Raw genomic sequence first — 20,088 nt, 5'->3', positions numbered from 1 at the left:
GATGACAGCACTGTAGGCAAACCACACCAAACTGGCAGTTGGGAGGGGTAACTGAGGTCTTATGGTGTTGTCACTTTCCTGTTTCCAACCTTGTGATGTCTCATCTCAACAAGCAAGTCAAATACCACGGCAGCTGATATGTACGCAGATTAAGTATAGTATTAAGTATTTATAAGTTATGCATTAATGTTAAGTTTTCTTTGTAAGCGCCCAGACAAAACTATGTAGTAACAAGGAATCCAAATCCCTTTACAAAAGTTTTGATACCCTTATACTTTTGTATGTGTATGTACTAGGATTGTATACCATATGTAAGTTTCAGCTACATATAGCTCCTAGAGGATTCTACACACACACACACACACACACACACACACACACACACACACACACACGAGGACACAAGGCGCTGAGATTCAGGGTGTAATGTAGAGCTTACTCAATAAATACTGTGTGCCTCCACGCCTATCCATCCCCCTCAAGACCGACACCACGGACACGTCGACGAGGATGGGATATAACCAGTTGCCACATATTACAGGTACGTTGTAGTGCTGTCAAGAGTAATGAAGTGCTGGTAGACTACAAACACAACAAAACCTGGCGACGAGTGGACGTCCCACTACGGACAGCCCTGGACGAGGACAAGCACGATGCCCTTGGACGTGGACCAGCCCCCAGCCTTCTCTTTGGTAGAGGACCCAGCATCAGTAGCTCCCCGATGGAAGAAGTGGAAGACACGGTTCCAGTTCTACCTGGATGCTACAGGAGTCACCAATGAAGCGCAAAGGCGTGCACTACTCATGCATGTAGCAGGCCCGGAGGTGCAAGAAATATTCAGCACGCTGCCAGCACCACTGATGACCCATCAGGAGGTACAAACAGCTCTAGAAAAACACTTCACCCCAAAGACCAACATAAGGTATGAACGTGTGTTGTTTAGACAGATAAAGCAAGACACACATGAAACAACAGATGCCTTTGTCACCAGACTCAGGAAGTTAGCAGAAACCTGTGAATTCCATGACACTGAGGACGCTATTTTAGACCAGCTGATTGAGAAATGTTCTTCTAGTCAGTTAAGGAGAAAGGCACTTCGGGAGACACTTAACTCTTGAGAAAATGTTACAGTTAGCTAGAGCAATGGAAGCATCAGACAGACAAGCAAAAGTAATTGAAGGTAACAACCATGCTAGCCAGCCAGCTAAACCTGTAATAAGTCAGATAAGAAAGAACACAAAACCTAGAATTGATGGAAAGAACTCTGTTCCAGCCTCTCTTAAAAATAAACCTAGTCATCCAACACAACCACAACAAGGCAACAAACATACTGCAGGGAATAGTAAATGCTACAGGTGTGGTTACACAGGTCACACACCATGGCAGAAAGATAAATGTCCAGCTGCTTCCAAGGAATGTTCAGCCTGTAAAAAGTTAGGGCACTTTGCTAGTATGTGTAAGACTAAGAAAAGAATATATGCCACTGGAGAATCCACTGAGTCAAATATAAAGCAACCTAGTGAGTCTCACGATAGTAAGGGTGACACTGATTTACAGTTTGCTTTCAGAATTAACTCGGTAGGAAATTCCCAAAAAAGGATTATGCTTAGCGTCACACTAAATGGCAAACCTGTGAACATGCAGCTGGACACGGCAGCAGATGTTACACTAGTGTCAGAGAATCTGGCTAAGTCTTTTCCAAATGTGAGAATTACACCCACTGAAGTACAGCCTCAAGACTATAGTGGTAATGATATAAAGGTTGTTGGTTCTATGGATGTAGATGTTTGTTATGGACAGAAGGAATACAAAAATCTGCCAGTTGTAGTAGTGGAAGGACAAGAAAGGAGTCTTCTTGGTTTAAATTGGCTTCAACACATTCCATTGGATTGGTCAAAAATATATACTGTAAAAACAAGGTTGCTGAAGGAAGATTTAACCCAAGTACTTGAACAGAGCAAAGAAGTGTTCCAAGACAGGGGTACGGTAATAAATGCATGTGCTAGTCTACAACTAAAACCTAATGCCAAACCAAAATTTCATCCCCCTAGACAGATTCCCTTGCCATTAAAACCATTGGTAGAGCAAGAGATTCAGAGACTTGTGGATAATTGATCTTGGGAGAAAGTCACTTACTCAGATTGGGGCACCCCCATTGTCCCTGTAGTGAAAAGTGATGGAGGCATTAGACTTTGTGGAGATTACAAGGTTACAGTCAACCCTCAGTTGCAGATAGCTCAACACCCTCTTCCTAAACCTGATAACATGTTTGCCGCTCTAGGAGGCTGCAAAGTATTTTCAAAAATTGACTTAAGACAGGCCTTCCAACAGCTCCAAAGGGATGAACCTTCCCAAGAAATATGTACTCTTAGCACACACCTAGGTTTGTACCGACCTAGGAGATTACCATACGGTGTAGCTAGCAGTCCAGCACTTTGGCAACAGACAATGGACAAGTTGTTCATAGGCAAGCCTGGTACACTCTGTTTTGTCGATGACATTCTAGTAGCTGGGCAAGATGAAGCTCAACACTTGGAACGACTTCAAGTAGTCCTTGAAACTTTGCGGAAAACTGGATTGCGGATCCGCAAAGACAAATGTCAATTTGCCGTACCCTCGGTAGAGTACTTGGGATTTAGAGTGGACGGACACGGCATTCACAAGACTCCAGGGAAAATAAGAGCTATTAGAGATGCCAAAACACCAGAGAATGTTGATGAATTAAGATCATTTCTCGGGTTAATTACTTTTTACAACAGGTTCATTCCAAACTTAGCAACCATAGCTCACCCTCTATATAACCTTCTGAAACAAGACACAGAATGGAAATGGACAGAAGAATGCACCAGTGCAGTTAACCACATAAAGGGCGAGATAACTTCATCTAGATTTCTCACCCATTACCAACCAAATTTGCCTGTAAAACTTGTATGTGATGCATCGTCTCATGGCTTAGGAGCAGTAATTGCCCATGTAATGCCGGACGAGTCAGAAAGACCTATTGCATTTGCTTCTCGTTCACTTAATCAAGCAGAGAAAAACTATTCACAGATTGAAAAGGAGGGATTAGCATTAGTGTATGGTGTAACTAAGTTTCACATGTACTTATATGGGAAAGCCAAATTTACCTTAGTCACAGACCACAAACCTCTTCTTGCAATACTGGGTGAAGAGGCAGGTTTACCAACCTTGGTAGCCGCCAGATTGCAAAGGTGGGCAGTCAAACTAGCAGCTTACTCTTACGAGATAGAGTATCGTTCTACCAAGAAAATGGGGAATGCGGATGCTTTATCACGTTTGCCAGTGGAAAGGGCTCCAGAGGAACATGATGGAAGTGTACTCATGGTAGAATGTCATAACTTACCGATAACAGCTAAAATGATAAGACATGCCACTAAACAAGATCCAGTGTTGTCACGTATCTTGCAGTCATTAGTTACTGGTTATAACACAGTACCAGAGCAGGCAGAATTTCAACCCTATCTAAAGGTATGGTCAGAACTGTCAGAAGCACAAGGATGTATTCTAAGGGGAGCCAGAGTGGTTATCCCAGAAAGTTTAAGGAAAAAAGTCCTGAGTGAGGTCCATGCTGACCATCATGGTAGCCTATTGTAAAATCAAAGGCGATCGCAAGGACGTATGTGTGGTGGCCAGGAATAGACGTCATGATAGAGTCATGTGTAAAACAATGCCCAAACTGCTCAGCATTTCAAAATGATCCCAAGCCAGCACGCATGCATCCTTGGGAATACCCAAGACACCCTTGGCAAAGACTGCATTTGGACTTTGCAGGTCCTTTCCTTGGTCATTCATTTTTAGTAATTGTAGATGCCTACAGTAAATGGCCAGAGGTAATACCCATGAGTTCAACCACAGCACAAGCTACTATAAAAGCCTTAATGCCAGTCTTTGCCACCCACGGACTTCCAGTTCGCATTGTGACGGACAATGGTCCACAATTTTGTTCCAGTGAATTTTCAGAATTACTAAAGGTCAATGGAATAGAACATACTAAGGCAGCACCTTACCATCCCACCACCAATGGTGAAGCGGAACGCTTTGTGCAGACCTTCAAGCATAACATGAAATGTAGGAGTGCAACGTCTGCAGACGTTATTGCTCACGTTAGCAAGTTCCTATAGAACTTCTGAACATTCTGTTACAGGACAAACTCCTTCACAGCTATTGATGGGTAGAAGAGTCAGGAATAAATTGGATTTACTAAAACCAGACTTCTACATACAACAAAATAATCGCGAATGGCAACAAGTAGCCAAACATCAAACTGTGAATGAGTTCAAACCTTCTTCACCGGTAATGGTTCATTCTTACAACACAGATGTGAAATGGGTCCCAGGCCAAGTTACTAAAGACCTAGGACAAATGCATTATGATGTCAACGTTGGTGGACGCGTATCGAAACGTCATGTCGACCAACTTAGACCTTACACGGCTCCAGCTCAAGAAATAGAAGGAGACCAAAGCGATGAAGAGCCTATGCCATTGGAGAGTAAAGAGGTAGATGTACCTGACCAGTCTAGTGACTCTAGTGATACTTCTACTCCTCCAGAAAATGTAAATAGGAAAGTTCTTCCAGCTCGGAGCACGAGAGGAGTTCCTCCAGAACGCTTAAATCTGTAAGGTTTCCTTTCTTTCTGACAGGGGGAAGGAAATGATATGTACGCAGATTAAGTATAGTATTAAGTATTTATAAGTTATGCATTAATGTTAAGTTTTCTTTGTAAGCGCCCAGACAAAACTATGTAGTAACAAGGAATCCAAATCCCTTTACAAAAGTTTTGATACCTTTATACTTTTGTATGTTTATGTACTAGGATTGTATACCATATGTAAGTTTCAGCTACATATAGCTCCTAGAGGATTCTACACACACACACACACACACACAGACACACGAGGACACAAGGCGCTGAGATTCAGGGTGTAATGTAGAGCTTACTCAATAAATACTGTGTGCCTCCACACCTATCCATCCCCCTCAAGACCGACACCACGGACACGTCGACGAGGATGGGATATAACCAGTTGCCACATATTACAGGTACGTTGTAGTGCTGTCAAGAGTAATGAAGTGCTGCTAGACTACAAACACAACAGCAGCCTTTTGGGGGGGTGGGGTGGGGGGCACAACAGCAGTGGCACCACTTCCTTTGAGGGATGAGAGAAATAACGGAAACGGGAGAAAGGAATAAGGGTGAAGTTTGGTAATGCAAAGGCGAGTTATCAATTCTCTCCATACACTTCCGTCTTCTCATTCTTCCCTCCCCTACTTCTCTTGGGTGTTCTACCACCCTGGTCCCCCTCCCCCCCATCCCCTCTCTTCCCCCAATCAGAATTATAACAGGTTGCATTTACATGTGTCTTGTATGCCCTCAAATCTCAGTGTACCACTTGGGAATTTATGTAAAGATAAAAAAGCATTCCGAGAGATGAGTTTTATTATCATAAGAAAATAGCGTGTGTTCCTTAATTTCACTCTGGCAGCCAGTGAGTCCTCAATGTTGCAGGAAACATGTCACCGGGAACAAATGTAAAACACTCATTTTACGTGCACAGATTTGGCGGTACTGATATATCAATGTGAATATATGCAGCAACATACTGTAAATTTGAGTTAGTTACCCATCATTCCAATCCATGGCATTCATCACACAGCACACTGGAGTGCTTTGGACACAGGCCTACCGCAGTGAATGCAGTAAGTCCTGGTCTGGCTGGCTCCTTTTGCTGGACAGAAGAAACACCACTTTCTGCTAGGTGACACTGCTTTCCTGTTCCTAGGCTCTCATGTGATGTCGAAGCAGGACCGAATCACTGTGCTTACTTATAATATGGAAAAAAGAGGGCATTTACACTTTTTTTTCTTCACAATAGCACTGATACAGTGGCCGGATGCTCAAAGGTGGTGGTAACTTAGCCCAGGTGACGGTTGTAAGTCACTGGTCACGTCGTGGGTTTGCTCCGCACTAGGTTCGTCCTCCGCAGTGATGCACAGCGCGGTTGCCGCGGGGTGCTAAGGGTTAGCCCTATGATTCACAAGTGAGTGAATCATTGAAACAAAAAAGACAGCCAATCAGGATCAAGGAAGGTGATTGCAAAAAAACTGCGCCAGTGACGAAAACTATGGGTATGGGTATGACATTCATGTAGGTGTGAAAGAGGGGTGACGATATGATTGAGCACATGCTACTTGAGTGATGTATGTATATAAGAGAGAAAAGGGGATTATGGTAACAGTTGTGACTGAATGGAATAGGATGTTGGAGAGGGATGTAAAAAGATTAAATGCATGCAATATTATTTCAGCTGAGGTCATTTTCAAAGACAATTGTTGTCATTCAGTAGATCATGTCATTCTTAATCATCAGAAATCATTTTCAAGACTCAATTCTGACCTGTCACATTGCGTAGATCTTGTCATTCTTAGTCAGTTGAGGTCATCTTGAAGCCAACAATTCTTGTTTCATAGTTTAATTCTTGTCATTTTCCCTCTTTGTTCCTCAGATATATTTTTCAAATTAATATCATGTTTATTTCCATTTATTTCATTTTGGGAGCAGGCATTAAGGCCAGGTTATGTTAGGTTACCTTATATTTAGTTTAATTAGGTCAGATGAGGTTAGGTTACATTTAATTTGATTAGGGTAGTTAGTTTTAATTGTGTTCAATGAATGTGTAATATGCTTCAGTTATATAATGTGTACTCGCCATTGCCAATGGAGCTTGGGAATAATAACACATGACTTAGTCATTCACTTTTTTTATTGGATTAACCTGCAGTTTGAGTATTACAGCTTGATGTAGCACGTAACAGCTGATACAGCACAACAAATAAGTAATTACTGAGAAATCATCTATACAGGAAGGTAGTTGGTGTGGAAGAGAAATGGCTACTAACTCTGCCCTGTGCACAGGGGGTGATAAGTGGTGCCACAAAGAGATGCTCAGGGCTGAGAAATGTAAATCAAGTAGTGGTGCGTTACAGGTGCCCAGTTTGTGAAAGACGGGACAGGAAACGGAGGAAATAGGTAACTGGAACTGTGTGGCAAAGCAGAAGGGAGGAAAGGACCTGCAGAAGCCACTGCCTCAACAGACTATTGGAAATGGTTTGACTATAGTAAGTCTGCTGGTCAACAGAAAAATATTCTTAATGTCGTGCCTGGCATGGGCACTCCTTAATAATGTTGGTTAATTATACCTCAAAGTAGAATTAATTGTTGATCACTTAAACCAGAGAGTAAAATTAGTAGTTCATTTACCAAGTCTAATAAGGCACCGTTATCGCACACAGGATTATCATCTGCCAAATAATATGGGTAGCGTGACTTTAACACTATTACTTAAGGTAAATATATTTGTTTAGAGATTCTGATGATGAACTAAGGGTCAAGGGACAGGATTCAGCCATACAAGACTAAATTGTCGCTCATAACACTTAGAACTTAGTCTAATTATAAACTAACATGTAAACACAAGAAACAAGTAGCACCAACACACGAAGAAAACCTATTGTTATGCCGGACGTGTTACTTGGGTTCCGTGTCGCCGTCAGGAGACTCCGTGGGAGGGAGATATGGAAACACCTTGCACAGCTTCTGTAGTTTAATATTCTTCCTTAGTTGTACAATTCACTCTTGACTCTTCACTGACCACTAGCTTACTATGACTGGGACTAACTCCTCTCGCCCTCTTCTCCTATATATACCGAACATTACAGTCTAGAACGTTACAGTATATATTAGATTATACAAGAACATGTAGCAAAAATATGTGCGAGTTGGCAACACTTCCCGCCTGGCGCCTGGCCGCGGGGCGCGGGCGGGGCCTTGCTCCCCGCCCCTCTACTCGCTCCTCCCGGAGCCTTCCGGAGTCCCATAGACCCCGGGGGAAGCTTCCAGCACAACACTATCAAGTGTTCCCACTAATATGTGGTAAAAAACCTGCTCACTCAGTCTAACGTCACTCATCAACTTAATTAAGCCTTGACTACAACTACCGAGTGTTTGCGCTCCACCGTGGTTACCCCTGATAATGACACGCACACCATTTGTCCTTTACCCTCTTTCCTCCTCCCGCACACAACCCCCAGGGCATGCTGGCTTGGGGCCCGACGGCAGTCAGCCAGCCTACCATCAGACAGACTTACTTCGACATCTCTGTCTGGGGCGATACCTCGTATAGGAGTCCTTAAATATAATATTATAGCCTAGGTATATTGAACACTTCTATGTATGTGAGGCCAGTTATGGTATTCGAAGCAACAAGTTGAAGAGGATGACATGGAGCCAAGAGTGCAGAATGCTGAGATACATGGGCCATGTGAGATGGACAAGTAGGGCATCAAACTAGGTGATAAGAATGTGTGGTGTGGAGGTGGTGCCCCTCTTGAAGATCTGTTAGGCAGCATGTTGGTAACCCTCCGCCACTTGTCAATGGTTGAAAACTCTCAGAGTCTTGCAGTGGGAGTCGAGTCCTCTGGATCACCACGTACACACGCTGACCACTCCCACCGGTGCGCCATACGCAATCTGCAGGTGTAAGCTGATATTAATTACATATTAATAATAATCGCCATATAAATTAAGATTGTTGAAGTTAGTGGAGAAGTTATTTAAGTTTCCCATGAAAGTACAGTTTCTTTAATTACTCCTCCACATATTTTTATAAATCCAGAAGTTTAAGCTGAAATTACTGAATCCATTATTTTCCTTTATTATAATTAATTTCATTTAGTTTCTGTAAATCAAGTTTTGTATTCTTAGTTGAACTGAGATAGGTATATATTTGCCTTTCTCGGGTTTTGTCTGTACAAGTTCCTGTCGTTGAAAATAAACACGATTCAGCAAGAAGAGCGAGACCAAGCCGCCACCAGCCTGTCTCTACCCTCCGTTCACCTCCAGATCTTAGCCACGGTGTTGATAATTCCAACATTTGGTGCCCAGACCCGGGAAGTGGAGCCTTCAAGACTTTCCTGTGAGTATCGTGGCTAAGATAATCTGTCAGAATGGGGGAAGGGAGGGAAGAGGCAACAAAGAAAAGGGCGGCTGCCCGAGGCAGCCCGTATCCTCGACAACTATTAATACTAAACTTGGTATTAACTTTCGACTTTGGTATTAACTTCACTCTCAAAGTGTATCCTCAACAACTATTAGCCTAATACCTAATCTTAACTTTGGTATTAACTTGAGAGTGCTGGCGTTACAAAGGCAAAACTCCCGACCGACTACTACTACTCCTCGTCCAGCCCGCCTCCGCAATTTAGAGTTTGATAGGGCGCTTTGGAACTGTATAACGATGGTGAACTTGTCAAGACATACATATTAGACCGTGCAGGAATGGAGTATGTGACTGATTTGGTGAGAAGAGAGCTACAAGATCCAGTTCAAAGGGAGCATTCCCTCACCCCGGGGTTGAAAGTGATTTTGACTTAAAGGTACTTGGCTACAGGAAAAATGCTGCAGTGTTCAAGTGATGAGTTAGGGGGTAAGCCAGAGTAGTGTAAGCAGGGTGATTGTGGAAACTCTGGCCGCCCTCAGTGACCCGTAGGTAGTCGGGAGGTTTATCCAGTCTCCCCTTGATAGGGTGGAGATCCGTGTAAAGCAAGCAGAATTCTACCAACTTGCCGGTGTTGTGGGAGTGATAGACTGTACCCATGTGAAAATAATGGCACCAAAGGAAAACGATGTAGTTTATGTCAACAGAAAAAAAAAAATAAACATAGCTTGAACATACAATTAGTGTTTGATGCCTTTGTTATTGATTAAAATGTGAAATATTCGAGTTAAGGAAAACAAAACATGGGAAAAAAACTTTTATTTGCAGCAGAAAGGTACACACATGCAAATGAAAAAGATGACATTAAAATTGCATTAAAATGTCATTTAGAATATGATTTATAATTATTGCTGCTGGTTATTCATATTGAGATAATGGTGGTAAGAAAGCTTGTTACAGACGTCTGCCAGTGTGAGGGAGGAGGAACGAAAGGTCGAGGTGACCACATCGCGAACATCATGACTTATGAGTGAAGTAAAACGAGGTTACTTGGTTTCTGTTTACAAAGTTCCAAGTGGAAAAACAACTTTATTGTGAATTCAGTGTATACTTTTCTGGAGTATTGTGTTTACTGAGTGAATTGGTGACCGATCTGTTGCTATTTGTGTCTTGCTTGAAGATATTCATCATTGGATTCAAAGCTATGGTATTAATGTGCAATAGTCATCATAACAAAATACGTAGTAATTAATTATATATGTCAACCTATTTATTTTCATGAGATCATGGTATGACCACTGAAAAACATAGCTTTTTATCTTGGCTCCATTACAAATTCAGTATATAATTACTCTATTAGTGGAATCTAGTTTTCAGCATCTTTTATTATTATGCCAATATTCCAGAGCTGGGACTACCGATTGACATTTGGGATCGGTACTACCGGCGGTAGATTACTGCTACCGATACCGATCATTCGGTATTTTGAAGAAACTACCGAATACCGCTACCGATCGCATGATTGGCAGTCAATCGGTATCGGTAGATTGAAAAAGCGAGCGCGGGACTTTTTTGTTAAGACTTAAGAGAAGACGACCCCGGCAAAATGAAACGGACAAGTTTCAACACGTTCGAGCGCATCTATGGGAAGCAGTTAGCAGGAAATTCCAGGTATTACTTTGACGTCATCACGCTTAGCCAATCACCGGCCGTTCTGGGCGTTCTCAGCCAATCAGAGGCAGCCACGACCTAGCAGATTCTCGCTCCCGCCAAAAGTTTTGGCGGGAGCCCCACTCTTGTTTGGCCTGCCGACGCGAGTAGCCTACACCTACGCTCTAGCTCCTACGCTCTCGACAACGTGCTCAGCCTCATCGCCTAGTGTTTTAAGTGGCAGTGTTTTTAAGTCCACCCGCCGCGGCAGCAGCACTTAATCGTTTTGTGCTTTTAACTTTTCAAGTGATTTTCCTTTTTTAAACTTTATTTTACCTCAAGAAGGGCGCCGACACCGACCTGGAGTAGGAGGCTCAAGACTGCTTCAGTTGTAATTTTTTTTTGTGTTGGGAAGAAATTTATTTTGTGAAAGTTAATAAATAATGCTGTATTGTCTAGTTTGTTTAAATTTAACTTTTTTTCAGTTTGATGTTTATTTTTTGAGGGAGAAATTCATTTATTAAATAAGTTATGTATTTTTGAACTTAAAAAAGGTATTAAAAGACTCTAATTTACTTCTATTCTTAAGTTAACCGAAATAAGAGAGAAATAACTTAAAAAGTGTGTTATGGGCCTTTAAAAGCATTTTTTTATTATATAATTATAGAGTTTTTTAATCTACCGATACCGAATCTATACCGATCGGTAGATTTCTGAAAAATCTACCGATCTACCGATACCGATTGGACGCGGCTCGCTACCGACTACCGATACCGGTGGTAGATTTTTTCTACAGAATCCCAGCTCTGGCGGTGCCATACTGCCTGTACGGGTCAGAAATAACAGAGTACAGGGAAGGTGACCTGGCAAGATTAGAAAAGGTGCAGAACACCATGGGCAGATGGGGACTGGGTGCTCCTAGATGCACAGCAGTAGAGGCCTTAAGGGGAGAAATGGGATGGAGTACATTTAAGGAGAGAATTATAAAGGGCAAGATGGGATTTATGAAGAAAATCGAAGGACTAAGTGAAGAAAGATGGGTAAAAAAGGTGATAACAGAGGACAGAACACCATCCTCAGGGAACAAAGAACTAGCTAGATGGAAGAGGAGAGAAAATCTTGAAAATGAGTGGAACAGAATGAGGGTTAAGGACATCAAGAAATGCATTGCCACCAATGGCCTGGAAAATGGCAAGCAGGAGCAGCAGAAAAGTCGACTTTAAAATGGTACAAGAGAAAACAAAAGCCTGAAAGAGAAAATTGGTACCGGGGAGACTGGGGGAGTAAGCTGCTGTTCAAGGCAAGGTCTGGAACTCTAGAAGTAAAGGGGAGAAGCAGAGACGAGCAGGACCAAAACTGTAGCTTGTGTATAGGGGAAAAGGAAACAATAGAGCACCTGATAGTGGCCTGTGACAGGTATGAGGAGGAGAGGCAAAGGCTATTGGCTTCAGTAGTGGAAATTATTGGGGAAGAGGAGTGGCATAGCAGATTGGAGGAGGAAGACGGAGGAGTAAGTACCGTGTTAGGACTATATGGCAGTAAGGAGGAAGCAGTGAAATTAATACCTCACACAAAAATTTTCTTGGCATGTGTTTGGAAAAAAAGATCTGAACAGTAAAAGTGGAGTGAAAAGTGTACTAGTGGAAAATAGCAAAGCACATAGGCAAATAAATCTGGAAAAGAAAAGGACAGAAAAGCTAAGTTTCAGGATGAAGTGCTTAAGAAAGTGATGTATACTGAAAAGAAAAGTGTGTAGAAGTGAAAAAGAAGAAAAGAGGAACGAAAGAAGGAGGACCTAAGAAGCGATACAAAGTGGCACAGGTCAAAAGAAGAAGAAGAACAACAACAACAACACTGTGCACCGCCTTACCTGGAAGGTCCCCGACCCTCACTGCCCCTGCTGCTGCTGCTGCTGCTGCAGGACCGTCGAGGAGACTATTGGGCACCTGCTGCTGCTGCTGCTGCTGCAGGACCGTCGAGGAGACCATTGGGCACCTCCTGCTGCTGCTGCTGCAGGACCGTCGAGGAGACCATTGAGCACCTCCTGCTGCTGCTGCTGGACCGTCGAGGAGACCATTGAGCACCTCCTGCTGCTGCTGCTGCAGGACCATCGAGGAGACCATTGAGCACCTCCTGCTGCTGCTGCTGCTGCTGGACCGTCGAGGAGACCATTGAGCACCTCCTGCTGCTGCTGCTGCTGCTGCTGGACCGTCGAGGAGACCATTGGGCACCTCCTGCTGCTGCTGCTGCAGGACACTCGAGGAGACTAGCTATTGGGCACCTCCTGCTGCTGCTGCTGCAGGACCGTCGAGGAGACCATTGAGCACCTGCTGCTGCTGCTGCTGCTGCTGGACCGTCGAGGAGACCATTGAGCACCTCCTGCTGCTGCTGCTGCTGGACCGTCGAGGAGACCATTGAGCACCTCCTGCTGATGCTCCTGCAGGACCGTCGAGGAGACCATTGAGCACCTCCTGCTGCTGCTGCTGCAGGACCGTCGAGGAGACCATTGAGCACCTCCTGCTGCTGCTGCTGCAAGACCGTCGAGGAGACCATTGAGCACCTCCTGCTGCTGCTGCTGCTGCAGGACCGTCGAGGAGACCATTGAGCACCTCCTGCTGCTGCTGCTGCAGGACCGTCGAGGAGACCATTGAGCACCTCCTGCTGCTGCTGCTGCTGCAGGACCGTCGAGGAGACCATTGAACACCTCCTGCTGCTGCTGCTGCTGCAGGACCGTCGAGGAGACCATTGAGCACCTCCTGCTGCTGCTGCTGCACTGCCCCGCCTCCACTCCCAGCCACGACACCAACTCCCTCCCTCCCAGGACGTGGCGGCCACCTTGGACCAGGCGGCGGCAGGCGTCCATCCCTCACGGCAGGAAGCAGCAGCCACCCGCCCCTCCTGTGCCTTCCTCAGGAAGACGGGGCAGCCAGTGAGGCCCTCACAGGATGACACCAGGGCTCATGTGAGCGACTACTGGCCGCTGCCCATAACAACAACAACAACAACAACAACACTGCCTAACAGCCCCCTAGAACACCCCAGAAGAAGAAGAGGCATGAGTACTCCAGACAAGCAGGAGCAGACTGCTGCAAGGGGCAGGAGGGTCAGAGGTAAGCAGATGAAGCAACTTGCTGCTAGCAACTCCAGCAACAAAGGAGAGAGGACGTTTGTGTCTGGAGTGTGGAAAAGAATTCACCTCAAGGGAAGGCCTAAGATATCACACCCTTACACACACTGGTGTGAAGAACTATGAATGTAAGGAATGTGGGAAAAAATTCATCCAGAAGAGTCACCTTGATACACACACCCTTACACACACTGGTGTGAAGAACTATGAATGTATGGAATGTGGGAAAAAATTAATCCAGAAGAGTACCCTTGATACACACACCCTTACACACACTGGTGTGAAGAACTATGAATGTAAGGAATGTGGGAAAAAATTCAGCCTGAAGGGTAACCTTGATAGACACACCCTTACACACACTGGTGTGAAGAACTATGAATGTAAGGAATGTGGGAAAAAATTCAGCCTGAAGGGTAACCTTGATAGACACACCCTTACACACACTGGTGTGCAGAACTATGAATGTAAGGAATGTGGGAAAAATTCAGCCTGAAGGGTAACCTTGATAGACACACCCTTACACACACTGGTGTGCAGAACTATGAATGTAAGGAATGTGGGAAAAAATTCATCCTGAAGGGTAACCTTGATAGACACACCCTTACACACACTGGTGTGAAGAACTATGAATGTAAGGAATGTGGGAAAAAATTCAGCCTGAAGGGTAACCTTGATAGACACACCCTTACACACACTGGTGTGAAGAACTATGAATGTAAGGAATGTACGAAGAAATTCAGGCATAAGTGTCATCTTGATGAACACACCCTTACACACTCAGGTATGAAGAACTATGAATGTAAGGTATGTGGGAAAAAGTTCAGCCAGAAGGGTACCCTTAATACACACACCCTTACACACACTGGTGTTAAGAACTATGAATGTAAGGAATGTGGGAAAAAAATCATCCGGAAGGGTTACCTTGATGAACACACCCTTACACACACTGGTGTAAAGAGTCATGAGTGTGAAGAGTGCGGGAAGAGGTTCAGCAGGAAGCAGGCACTCAATCAACATGTCTTCAGGCACTATGGCCTTAGAGAGTTCAAGTGTGATGTTTGTGGAAAGCTCTTTAAGACAAAGGCAGACATTGCCAAGCACATGAAGATCCACTTCTGAAGTGTGTCTGCCTACAGTAGTTATAGTGACCAGGGTGTTAGCAGCAGCTGAGCCTGATAGGGAAAGGGAAGTGAAGGAGAGGTAAAAGTGATCTTGTAAGACAAGGAAGAAAGAAGGCTTGCCTGTGAAGTGATAAAAGGAGAGGAGCCACAGCAAGAAGAGGAAGGGAAATACTGATGGCTGACTTTCCACAGCTGTGGCAGCTGCACCTGGGCCTGGAGCCTGGTTGAGTCTCACAGCTACAGTGAATTACTTACTCCTCTGTGAGGTGAGGGGCAAGAGAATGTCACCTAACACTAAAATAGCTGGAACATGTATTTATAAACCATTGCTGCAGCAAAGAATCAATGCCTTTCAGTGGTGTGCTTCACCCAAGAGTACCACTGATGCAAGTGATAATTATGACCATGTTCTCACGTTTACTCAATGTAATCCAAAGGCTTGGATTATGTCGCTGTCATGTCATGTCTGGGTAAAGGTTTCATTAATCTCCTCCTCATCTCATTCCTCCACTACTCATCTCATTCTTCCACCTCTCATCTCATTCTTTCACTATTCATCTCATTCTCCACTTCTGAGGCTCATCTCATTCTTCCACTTCTCATCTCATTTCTCCACTACTCATCACATTCTTTCACTTCTCATCTCATTCTTCCACTACTCATTTAATTCTTCCACTTCTCGTCTCATTCTTCCACTTCTCATCTCATTCTTTCACTTCTCATCTCATTCTTCCACTACTCATTTCACTCTTCCACTACTCGTCTCATTCTTCCACTTCTCATCTCATTCTTTCACTACTCATCTCATTCTTCCAATACTCATCTCATTCTTCCAATACTCATTCTTCCACTATTCATTTTATTCTTTCACTATTCATTTTATTCTTCCACTATTTCTATTCTGTTTCTTCTTCTATTGAGTTGTCCCGTACTTTGTGTTGGGGATGGGGAGTGACGTCAGCACCCCTTGGTTTCCTCCTCTCTCCACGCACACAGCCAGGGGGTCCACATCCACCCGACATTGTCGCTTCTCTGCCCCTCGCTACCATCCCGTCAAGCAAGGGGCCGTTAGAAAAGTGCTCGAGCCCCATCGGAGCTATAGGAAATGACTACCTAGCTCCTTGAGTTGACCAAGGAGGCGTGTTGACACGGCAAGGGTTAAATATCATGATACAATCCTAAAGTCTTAAACAAAACTTTAAATCATTTATTTAAAAAAACTTTTGCAGATTCATACTAGATCAAATACATTTTATTATAATTCCTGTATCATTTATCACTATATTAATGAGAGAAATGCAGAATTGACGCATAAAATATGCGAAGGGGCTCACGAGGATGTACCTATCTCGACCCCTTGCCAGATTCCAACAATTTCGCCCGTCAACACCTTTCCTTCGCTTACGGTGAGGGCCCCTCGAAGATTATGGTATGAGAAATTGGCTGAAGAGCTTCTATAGTCGAGGAGGCTGCCTTCTGGTACGGCTGTAAGGCTCTTTGTCTCATCAGCTCTCCTCCTCTTACTGATAGTCTTCTGCCTCTTAAATTCCATCGCCATGTTGCCTCTCTTTCTATCTTCTATCGATATTTTCACACTGACTGCTCTTCTGAACTTGCAAACTGCATGCCTCCCCCCCTCCTGCGGTCTCGCCTCACACGACTATCTGATCGAGCTCATCCCTATACTGTCCAAACCCCTTATGCAAGAGTTAACCAGCATCTTCACTCTTTCATCCCTCACGCTGGTAAACGCTGGAACAATCTTCCTTCATCTGTATTTCCTCCTGCCTTCGACTTGAACTCTTTCAAGAGGAGGGTATCTGGACACCTCTCCTCCCAAAATTGATTTCTCTATTTGGCTAATCCTATGTACTTTATTCAGGAGCAGTGAGAAGCGTTTTTTTTTATTTATTTTTTTTATTTTTTTTATGCCCTGAATGGTCTCCTCTGCTGTAAAAAAAAAAACATTCTTCCACTACTTTTTTTCATTCTTCCACTGCTCATCTCATTCTTCCACTACTTACCTATTTCATTCATCCACCTATGATCTCATTCTTCCATTACTCATCTCATTTTTCCACTACTCATCTCATTCTTCCACATCTCATCTCATTCTTCCACTACTAAACTCATTCTTCCACTTCTCATCTCATTCTTCCACTTCTCATCTCATTCTTCCACTGCTCATCTCATTCTTCCACTTCTCATCTCATTCTTCCACTACTCATCTCATTCTTCCACTTCTCATCTCATTCTTCCACTACTCATCTCATTCTTCCACTACTCATCTCATTCTTCCACTTCTCATCTCATTCTTCCACTTCTCATCTCATTCTTCCACTTCTCATCTCATTCTTCCACTTCTCATCTCATTCTTCCACTGCTCATCTCATTCTTCCACTTCTCATCTCATTCTTTCACTACTCATCTCATTCTTCCACTTCTCATCTCATTCTTCCACTACTCATCTCATTCTTCCACTACTCATCTCATTCTTCCACTACTCATCTCATTCTTCCACTACTCATCTCATTCTTCCACTTCTCATCTCATTCTTCCACTTCTCATCTCATTCTTCCACTTCTCATCTCATTCTTCTACTACTCATCTCATTCTTCCACTTCTCATCTCATTCTTCCACTTCTCATCTCATTCTTCCACTTCTCATCTCATTCTTCCACTTCTCATCTCATTCTTCTACTACTCATCTCATTCTTCCACTTCTCATCTCATTCTTCCACTTCTCATCTCATTTTTTCACTACTCATCTCATTCTTCCACTACTCATCTCATTCTTCCACTATTCATCTCATTCTTCCACTACTCATCATTTATTCCTTTTCTTCCTTCCTTCCTTCCTTTCCTTCTTCAGCTCCCTCGCCTCCTTCCCTCCCTGTCCTCCTTCCATAGGATCTGCACGGTCTGAAGATCTATGTAAATCTGCTAATGATAATAATATCACGTTAATATGGCAGGTGGTTTTTGTTTCCTTGACGTCACTTTGGGTCATTGGGGACGCATATGCCTTGTTGCTAGTCACTAATAATGGCTCAAGGACACACTACTACCCTCCATGTAATATATAATAGTAAGCCGAGGCCAAGTCCCTGTGTCCGAGTCCCCTCCTTTGTGAACAATCCTGCTTGTTAATTTTGCCTTCCAGTAAGTTACCTGTGTGCTTGTTAACCTGTATTTGTTACCTGTTGCCTTTCTTTTCACTGGTTAATGGTTACTTTGTTTTCCCTGTCCCTCCCTCATTAGTAATTCCCTATAGTTAAGTTGTATTCCTGTCCCTTGCTAATGATATCTTGCAGTTTTAAGTCTTACCTAATTTTGTCTTTGCATCATTAACCCGGTAGCAGCGACGGGCCAAATTTGTGGCTTTACTGTGTAGCAGCGACTGGCCAAATTTGTGCCATGATATAAACCCCCTAAAATAGATGATACATAATCTGATCACGAATGCTTTGATATATGTTATTAAATGGTTTGTGTGAGGGGTGATTTTTTCTCATTTTTCTTGCTTGGAGGGACCATTAAGAAACATGATCCCTGCTGCTTGCAGGTTAAGTCATAGTCAGTGTTCCATCTTTTGAAACTTTTCAGATTTTTTCTTTAAAGCGGAGTGTTTTTGGCATACAGGTCTTGTAGCATATTCCATAGATCTGTTGTCTGTCTGGAAAGATGGATTTTCTTATAGCCTTCTCAAATTAATGGTCTCTACATAGTTTGTCTATTTTTAATCTGTTGCTCTGTCTGGAAAGCTGGATTATCTCACGTCATTAGAATGCAATTGATACCTTTTCTTGGCCTTTGGAAAGAGTTGATGTGAGGGGAAGTGTTGAGGATGCCCGCCTACAGTCCTTGCTGAGCAGTTTCTGTGTCTTTCAGAGCGTGTGAAGCAGTTTGCCAACCTGGTCCTGGCCCTCATGATGCTGTTCGCCAGGTACAATCACTGGATGGTGGGCGACAAGTTTGAGAGACTCGCCCCCTCACTGGTAATTATGCCCCGTTGTCATTTTTCCTTCTCTCTGTTCAGGGGCAGGACCTAGTGTTTTTTATGCCTTTTTTGTTTTATTGCCCTTAAACCCTAAAAGATAAAACTTCATAACCTCCCCTAATCTAACTTAATCTCCCCTAACCTAACCTTGCCTAACCTTACCTAACCTCCCTTAACCTAACCTAACCTCCCCTAACCTTATCTAAGTTCCCCTAACCAAACCTTACCTAACCTCCCCTAACCTAACCTTAAATAACCTCGTCTAACCTAACCTCCCCAAACTTAACCTTACCTAACCTAACCACCCCTAACTTAACCTTACCTAACCTCCCCTAACTTAACCTTAACTGACCTAACCTCCCCTAATTTAACCTTACCTAACCTACCTTAACTTAACCTTACCTTACCTAACCTCCCCTAACTTAACCTAATCTCACCTCCCCTATCCTCCCCTCCCCTCCCCCCCAGGTGTTCTTCATGCTAACCTGCCGGCTCATCGCTGAGTACCAAATCCACCGGAAGGAGAAGATGGACAAGGCGGTGGCAGTGGCCAAGAAGTCACCCGCCGCAGCCGCCGAAGGGACGGCGGGAGGAACTGCCGCCACCTCCATCGCTGGCGGCTCCACGACACCTCTCGTCTCCTCCTCCTCAGTTGCCTCCGCCTCCTCCTCCTTGCCCTCCTCCCCCTCGCCCTCCTCCTTCTCCTCTCAACATGGACGGCCGAAGAAGGATGTTTAGTGTGGAGGTGTTTGATTTGGGTATGTGGTTCAGTGTTTTTATTTAATTATTTATTTATTTATTTATTTTTTTTTTGTGTGTGTGTGTGTGTGTGCGTGTGTATTTGTTACCCTGCCCTCCCTCCCTCGCCCCAATATTTGTCTCTCTTGGTGTTTGTAGGCAATAAGATGACCTTTTCCACACACCTTTATTCTTTCCCTCTTTACGACTTTATTGTAAGTATATGTAACCTTAAACTAACGAAATATAAGTTACTTGAACCCTACTCTCGAGATGTTACTTCGATCTCTGTACGTATAGGCAAGATTACATCTCTTAAAGTAACGCTATATAAGTTACGTCAACCTTAACCTGCGAGATGTTTGTATAAGTAACCTCATTTCACTGGTATGTTTGTATAAGTAACCTCAATTCACTGGTATGTTTGTATAAGTAAC

The sequence above is a fragment of the Eriocheir sinensis genome, chromosome 57 (assembly GCF_024679095.1).
Source record: "Eriocheir sinensis breed Jianghai 21 chromosome 57, ASM2467909v1, whole genome shotgun sequence".
NCBI classification, from domain to species: Eukaryota; Metazoa; Arthropoda; class Malacostraca; order Decapoda; family Varunidae; genus Eriocheir; species Eriocheir sinensis.
The sequence above is the reverse complement of the archived record's forward strand: the minus strand, read 5'-3'. Positions refer to the sequence as shown.